At 41.9% G+C, this 9,042-nt stretch overlaps 1 pseudogene; it reads left to right on the top strand.

The window, feature by feature from the left end:
- Positions 1 to 965: 965 nt before the first annotated feature.
- LOC122124529 lies at positions 966 to 7,505 on the top strand (annotated as a pseudogene).
- The last annotated feature ends 1,537 nt before the right edge of the window (positions 7,506 to 9,042 follow it).

Here is a 9,042-nt window from a genome sequence, read left to right on the forward strand (position 1 = left end):
CAAAGCTTATAGAATTCACAAATTTATCGACCATGATAATGACAATTTGCATTGTGAAGGTTAAAATATGTTTGTGACTTCAACTAAATATCACTATTCTACAATACTCTGAAATAAGAGAAATTTAGGTAATCACCTAATCTCAATAATAGTAAACATCTCAGAAAGAGTCACCAGGCCTTAATTTCAAGCCCTAACACCAACCTGCCTAACTCCGGCCAAACACACACACACACATACACACACACACACACACACACACACACACACACACACACACACACAGAACAGGAGCTGAGTTCTCACGCTCGGAGCAGAAGCCAAATGAAACAAAAAGTAGACTGTAGTAGACCTATGGCTTAAGTAATAAAGCAAGCTACTTTTAAGAGAAAAGAAAAGAAAACCTGAGTATGAAGGCAAGGCCCTAAACTCTTCCCAGAATGGAAAGTGGATCAGTCACGGAATCCAACAGTTTGTGCTTGCTCTTGGGATCACAGCTGAAAGTGCCCCTTCAGTTCTAGGGCCTCCAATCAAAAATTGAATGTAGGCTTGTTCTTGGCTTCTGGAACAAGTACCTTGTGTAGAGGAAGCCCCTTCTCTTGCTTCCTGGATCCCAGGGTTCAGCTTCTTTTGTGAGTCAGGGTGGGGAGGTGGGTGGCAGTGTGACAAGAGGTTCCAAATAGAGTGGCAACTGTGCTAATTGATTTGAGGCTGACAGCTGGATGCCAAAGCTAAGTGGTAACTGGTAGCTTTCTCTGATTACCCAGCAGTAGTGAGACTGAGTTGGAGCACCTGCTGGCTCTGCCTACCAAGTCCACCCCACCGCCTCTGCCCCTGTAACAACCAGAGTTTTAAATGGGGATCTGAGTTGGCTGTGTTAGATTCCTGCTCCCCAGCCCTACCTGTTTGCCTCTGTGTGCACCAATGCTGAAGACACACATCCAACTGCTCTGCAGCCCTACACCATGAGGGAGATCGTGTACATACAGGCAGGCCACTGTGGCAGCCAGATTGGCGCAAAGGGGAGCATGGCACTGGCCTAGGATCCTAGTCTCAAATTTAGGGGGATGAGGAGGAAGAGGATGGTGTTGTAGGGTGGAGGTGGTGGTGGTCATGTCTAGGCTGAGGTAGGTGGGGCTTCATAGTAGTCCCTAACTTCCTGGAAATCAAGTCCACCAGATAGCTTCCCCAATTTCCCTAATGCTAACATTTTATGCCATAATACACTTCTATTTCCATCTCAGTTTTGGGAAATCTAAGCGATGAGCACAACATTGACGGCCCTGGCAACTACTATGGAGAAAGTAGCGTACAGCTGCAGAGAGTCGAGGTGTATTACAATGAGGCAGCTGGTGAGTGTCTCCCTCTGGCTTCCAATACCGTGGCAGAATAGGTCCCCGGGGAATACTAATGACAAGGTAGGAGTTCCTGCCTTTCTTAGGGTGGTATTGTAGTTCGAATTTGGGGCCTCGATCTTGTAAGCCAAGTGCTGGATCCACCTGAGCCACTCCACCATATATCTTGTTTTAATTTTTGAGTATACTCTTGTGAATTTCCTCAGGAAAGCCTTTTACTGAATTCCCCCTACCTATACTTGCTGACTAGCCACACCTGGATTTTTTTTTTTTTTTGGTCATGGGGCTTCAACTCTGGGCATAGGCATTTTCCCTCATCTTTTCAACTCAAGACAAGCAGCTCTACCACTTAAGCCATAGCGCCACTTCTGGTTTTCTGGTGGTTTATTGGAGATAGTGTCTCACCGTCTTTTCCTGCCTTGGCTGGCTTTGAACTGTGATCCTCCGACCTCAGCCTCCTGAGTAGTGAGAATTACAGGCATGAGCCTGTTTTACATCATTAAAAATGAGACTGCCTAAATATGTATTCTAAAGCAATTGATAAAATATAATTTAAATACCATTCAATTCCATTTAGTTGTGTGTTAGTCGTCCTTCTAAGCTCAAGGCCTGGGCAGTGACCATGAGCTTCTTTTGCTAAAGGCTAATGTTCTACCACTTAAGCCACATCTCCAGTACCAACTTGCGAAAGACCAGCTCGGCCGGAGCACTGGGACCGGTGGGACAAAGATCTCGGTATAGGTGGGCAAGGAGTCTACGAAGTGACAAACAGACACAGACTCAAAAGAGTTGAATCTGAGTGTATCTTTATTGAGGAGAATTAACATTTTTATACAGTGTGAGATTGTGACATAGATTTTTTTGTTTATTTAAGCACGTAATCAATTTTTAAGAAAAGCAAAGCACTCTTGCTCTTCTAGCTCTCTTGCTCTTGCTCTTTTCTAGCTCTCTCTGCTCTCTCTCTGCTCTAGCTCTTTCCTCTCTCTTTCCCAGCCACGTGGAGTGCCAACCTTGCCTGGTCCCAGCAGGTCTACTGGATAAACCTACCCCTTACCTGAATACCACGTGAGTGCTACTGTTCTTACCCCTCTCTCTGCTCTTTTCTAGCTCTTTCCTCTCTTTCCCAGCTCTCTCTCATTGCCAGGCCTTTCCCAGCCACGTGGAGTGCCAACCTTGCCTGGTCCCAGCAGGTCTACTGAATAAACCTACCCCTTACCTGAATACCACCTGCGTGCTGGTGCTGTTCTTACTCGGCTACCTCTTTCTTCTTAAAAACCTAACATAAATGGTGCCGTGACTCAGATAAAGGCTTATAGTCATGAAAGCTGGGATTTCTCTGTTTTTTTCCTCTTTTTTCTTTTTTTGGTTCTTCCCTTTTTACCCCTCTCTCTGCTCTTTTCTAGCTCTTTCCTCTCTTTCCCAGCTCTCTCTCATTAAAGAGAAATAGATAAATTCAAAAAATTTTTTCAATAAAGAAAAGCAAAGCATTGATGGATTACATGAAAATTGATGACTATCCCACCAACTGTTTAAGCTAAGTGATGTGAAACAAGTCAAGCATATAGGTAAATAGAATGCGTCATCTATTCAGCCTTTTTATGTTTACTAATTAACAAACCTAAGACAGGGTTGTACTTATATTGTACTCTTTTTATTTTTTTCATATATTTTTAAGTCCCTTTGAAACTATCCTAAAAACCACTTCCAGGTTGAGTCAAACATTCTCCGTTTTCTATAATTTTAATCCCAATATTTGTTCACATAAATTTCTAATTATTAATTTAAACTATCTTATTGTCGTTTTAATAATAAACACAATAATGGTCTAGATCTACCTAATCTTTGCACAAAATCTAATGAGTTCCAAAATACCTTTTTGTCTTTTACATTAATCTATCTACTTACATCTTTATCAGCTCCTGTATAAGGCAATGGTTCATCAGTCGGTTCAGGAAATGTGATGTCACTAACTTTATATTTTGTGAGAAACCACCATCTATCCCCTATAATGTAAGCTGGACTAAACTTAATCATAACTGTTGGGGGAATCTTTCTTTTCCTTTTATTATCAGGGGTTCCTATTTTTAGAACTCTCTGAGCTTCTGGGATAACTCCTTCTAGCTTAGTTTAATTCATTAATTCTGCTTGTTTTAACATATCTGGAAATTTTGTTTTTATATTTACTATGCGTGAGCCACAAAACCACTTGTGAAGTTGTAGGTGTTTTGGAGGTAGCATCACATCAGACGATAGATTGATTGGGGCATTGCCCACATTTAATCTTTGGTCCTAGTCTTTACTATTTAGAGAAGCTATCTCTATTGGACTGGAAAGAAACAACATGCTTTGTTCGTGGATCAATAGAAAAATAGCCAAAACGAGAATAAAGGCAATGAATGTACAGCCAAGAAGAATATAGGTAAGAATAAAGTAAGAATAAAGGTATAGGATATAAAGGTGCAGCCGAGTGTATGGGAAGCCTTGAACCAACACACTCTTCCTGCAGGCATGCTTCCTTGAAGGTCTTTGTCTAAGGTGATATCTCATGCAGATTCCGCAGGAGGTGGCATGGCACCAAATATTTCAGGTAGTTTCTTGGAGAGGAGAGTCTCCCAGAATTTCCTGCCCCAGCTGGCTTCAATCTGCGATCCTTAGATCTCAGACTTTTGAGTAGCTAGAATTACACCCTTCAGGAACCAGAGCCCAGTTGCATTGCCCTCTTTAAAATACAGATTAAATTTCTCAAAATCATTTTGAAATTGAAAATTTTAAAATTTTAAAGAGGGATGTTCAGTCACTAATATATATGTGAATAGTCCAAATCACAAAGCACAAAGTGTCTCACCCTGAAATCTATAACAGTTCTGGTCTTGAGTATTTTGAATATGAATACTTAGCCAACAACCAATTCTTTTTAAAGTTTTTAAAGTAAAAAACATTGCTGTGATGTAGAAAAACCCAATAATAATGTGTAAACATTGCTTTTAAATGATTCATATTGTCTTTCCTAATACAAACAACCTAACTGAAGTCTACAGAGTAGATTTTCAGTTTTTGTAACAGTCAATGTGAAATTCATTTAATTTTATATAAAGAGTTTCCATTCTACATTATTGTATACAAACAGAATCGTAGATAATTGGTTCTCCTGTGTAATAAACCAATGAAAAAGTGCAAACAAAAGGACAAAGCTATTTAATGTATTGGAGTTTTATGGATCTACATTTTGGGATGTCCTCACCTTGGTATTTTGTGTTAATATAGTTTAAGTAAGATATATGACTTTAATCTTGTGGTTCCTTGGTTAAGAGTCATTGTGTGGGATTGTGTCACTCGTATGAACAGTATTTTATGTTGTGTCTTTATTAGATCCTGTGTATCAGGCAGGATAGGATGGCCAGTTTTCTTCATGTGATTGTTTAGGAAAGGGGACAGTCTCAAACTGATGTTTATATCATTTTAACTGATGTCCCTTTTGACAAATCAGGTTAAATGGCAAATTGCAAGTAATTGTCCAAGGTTGCTCTGAGTATTTGCATACAGGGAAATGTGCTATTTGATAACCATTATTGAAACATTATAACACAAGAAATATGTATTTTATGTATTTTTCCCAGGAAAGCATTATACTTGAATTCCCCCTACATCTACTTGCTGAAGAGCTACACCTGGCTCTTTTGTTTGTTTGTTTGTTTGTTTGTTTTGTTGGCAGTGGGGCTTAAACTCTGGGCCTATACACTGTGCCCCAACTCTTCAGCTCAAGGCAAGCAGCTCTACCACTTAAGCCACAGTTCCATTTCTGGTTTTCTGTTAGTTTATTGAAGATAAGAGTCTCACAGACTTACCCTGCCCAGACTGGCTTTGAACAGCGATCCTCTGATCTCTAACTTCAGAGTAGCTAGGATTATAGGCATGAAGCACTGGTGCTCAGCACTTAGCTACTTACTTGAGAAAGGTAATTGGGGAAGGGAAGGGATAGTGGGAGAACAACAAAGGAGTGTGTAACAATGCTCGACAATAAATGTTCTCATTTCCTTACTCTGGTAACTGTAACTCCTCTATACAGCACCTTTCCAATAAAAACAAAATTAACAAAAAAAGAGAAAGGTTCTTGCTGATAGGCAATGGTGACTCACACCAGTAATCCTAGCTACTCAGGAGGCTGAGAAATGAGAATCATGGTTCAAATCCAGCCTGGGCAGGAAAGTCCCTGAGACCTTTATCTCCAATAAACAACTCAGAAAACTGAAAGTGGGACTGTGCCTAAAGTGATAGAGTGCTAGCCTTGAGCTGAAGAGCTGAGGGACAGTGCCCAGGCCCAGAGTTCAAGCCCCATGATGAACCAAAAAAAATATTGTCATCTTTCTTTTGCCCCATTAGACTCAAAGCCTGATGCTCATCTTTGCCTCCTACTTAGCTGAGATTTCAGCCACCATGCCCAAAGCAAAGGAATGAATATTCATGAAAATAGACAACTGCCAACGTCCTTAAAGTTGCTGAAGCCTCTTGCATGGGGGTTCATGCTCAAGATATCCTTTCTGTTTCCATGTCTGAAATGCTGTAATTTCTGTAATGAATGCTGAGAGCCACTTAGAATCATAAGCTCTGCCCCTAAGTTCCTTGTCAAGTATAGGCCTAAGTCAACTCTTGTTCCCACAGCCAACAAATATGTTCCTCGGGCCATCATGGGGGACCTAGAGGCTGGTACCTTAGACTCAGTAAGATCGGAACCATAGAGTTTCAGACCAGAAACTTCATATTTAGTATGTCATCATGGTCCATGGAAGATGGCTAACAGGTACCCCTCTTCCCTAACATCCAGGCACTCCAGTTCCCAGTGGTGAGCTGAGCCTTTATCCATCTAGATATCATCCTCACCTAAACCACTTATTTCAGTCATATCATGTCCCTGGCCACTCAATCAGCACAGATAAATGCCAGTCTGCAAGCAGCCTCTGAAGGGAATGAACAGCGAGCGAGCAAGGAAAGCTTCCAACAAGGTTTCAGCGCTGATGGCGATTTCAAATGCCTGGCAATAATAGGGAACGACTTCAGGACTTAAGTGGTAGAGCGCTAGCCTTGAGCTGAAGAACTGAGGGTCAGCGCCCAGGTCCAGAGTTCAGGCCCACGACTGGACCCCAAAAAAGAAAACATTTTCTTTATTCCACCAAAGTGTATCTAAAATAATAACAAAAGTTGCTCAGAAGAGCCTATAGCCTTCACAATGCAAATAGCACAGTCATTATTCTTGGAGTATGTGTCTCATCATGTCTTTGTGTCTGATAGGCCAGAACAGGGCCAACAGCCACTACACAGAGGGAGCCGAGCTGCTGGAATCAGTGCTGGAAATGGTGAGGTGGAATGGTGTCGCTGTCTCCAGGGTTTGTAGCTGGCCAACTCCCTGGGAGGTGGCACCAGGTCAGGCATGCGCACCCTGATTCTCAACAAGATCTGAGAGGAGTTCCCAGATAGAATCATGAACACCTTCAGGGTCATCCCTTGCCCAAGATGTTGGACACTGGCACCTTAGACTCAGTGAGATCGGAACCATTTGGCCAGAGTTTCAGACCAGACAACTTCATATTTGGTATGTCATCATAGTCCATAGGAGATGGCTAACAGGCACCCCTCCTCCCTAACATCCAAACACTCTAGTTCCCAGTGCTGGGCTGAGCCTTTATCCACCTAACCCTATCATCCTCACCTAACCCTACAATATCATCTTGTCTGTCCACCAGTTGGTGGAAAATGCAGATGAAACTTTCTGCATCGACTACTAGACCCTGTATGACATCTGCTTTCACACCTGTGTGTGACATCCCCCTGCATGGCCTCACGATGTTGGCCACATTCATTGGCAACAACACGGTCATCCAGGAACCCTTTAAGCACACCTCAGAGCAGTTCAGTGCCACGTTGCAGCACAAGGCATTCTTGCACTGGTACACGGGCGAGGGCATGGACGAGACGGAGTTCACTGAGGCTGAGAGCAACATCAACGTCCTGGTGTCCAAGTATCAGCAGTGCCAAGATGCCACTGCTGATGAACAGGGGGAATTTGAAGAAGTCTTGTGGAGGAAAAGGTCTAAGACTTCCCATTGCCAGCAGTGCAACAGGAATGCCAGAGCCTGCTTACTGCTTCTCAAATGAATGGCGCTTTCCTGAGCTACTGTTGTCCTGCAGTGGGACCTTGCTATGTATCATCATGCTCAGCCTTCCCTGTCAGGAATTCACTGACGGTGAATGTAAAAATGCAGATTTCTTTTAAATACTATTGTTTAAAAACCCTATTTATATAAATAAAGAAGTATACATTTTCTTTTAATTTAATTTTATTTTTTTTGTGAACAAACTGTACAGAGGGGTTACAATTACATGGGCAGGATAATGCGTACATTTCTTACCAAGCATTGCAGCCTCCTCCTTTGGTATACCCTTCATATCCCTTCCCAGCCTCCCCCCTCCCCCCAATCCCAATACTTCTCCTTCCCCCCTTACCCCCCCCCCCACACCAACGTTGTAAAGCTCGTTTTGGACATTCTCATTTTTGCAACTGGTCCACCTGTATCCTTAAACAACTGGTTTTTCCCCATCTCCACAAGTTATACTGACATCAAATATAGTGAAAGCAGGGGTTATACTGTGGGGGAGGGACATACAAAGCAACAAAGAGATAATCTTATAAGTGCGTCAGAAACACATGCATGAAAGAAAAAAACATTAAAATACATATCTAAGGGTTCATTTTCCTGACATCACATTATATGACCTTTTCCGCTTGACTCATACATATACTAGATATTGCAAATAAGGGAAACCATGGGACCTATGTTTCTTTGGGCCTGGCTTACTTCACTTAATATCATTTTTTCCAAGTTTTTCCATTTCCTAACAAATGGGGCAATGTCATTCTTTCTGATGGAGGCATAGAATTCCATTGTGTATATATACCACATTTTCTTGATCCATTCATCTACTGAGGGGCATCTGGGTTGGTTCCATATCTTAGCTATGGTAAATAATGCTGCAATAAACATTGTTGTGCTGGGAGCTTTAGTGTGGTCTTGTTTGTAAACATTTGGATAAATGCCCAAAAGTGGGATTGCTAGGTCATAGGGGAGTTCTATGTGAAGTCTTTTGAGGAACCTCCATACTGCTTTCCAAAGTGGTTGAACAAGTTTACATTCCCAACAACAATGAAGTAAGGTTCCTTTCTGTCCACATCCCCTCCAGCATCTGTTGTTGTTAGAGTTCTTGATTTTTGCCGTTCTAACTGGGGTGAGGTGATATCTCAATGTTATTTTGATTTGCATTTCTTTTATGGCTAGGGATGTTGAACATTTCTTCATGTGTCTATTGGCCATCCTTCTTTCTTCTTCAGAGAAGTCTCTCTTTAAGTCTTTCGCCCACTTATTTATTGGGCAGTTGTTTCTTTGAGGATTTGTTGTTGGGGGGTTTAATTTTTTGAGTTCCAAGTATATTTTAGATATGAGACCCTTGTCCATTGTATGGCTAGTGAAGATCTTCTCCCAATCCGTGGGCTTTCTATTGATCTTGCTAGCTATGTCATTTGCCCTGAAGAAGCTCTGCAACATTATGCAATCCCACTTGTCCAACCTTTCTTTGATTTGTTGTGTTTCCGGGTCTCTATTCAGAAAATTTCAGCCTGAGCCAAGGAGACCTAGGG

This window comes from Dipodomys spectabilis, unplaced genomic scaffold (assembly GCF_019054845.1).
Source record: "Dipodomys spectabilis isolate Male_0828 unplaced genomic scaffold, ASM1905484v1 ptg000239l, whole genome shotgun sequence".
Classification (NCBI taxonomy): domain Eukaryota; kingdom Metazoa; phylum Chordata; class Mammalia; order Rodentia; family Heteromyidae; genus Dipodomys; species Dipodomys spectabilis.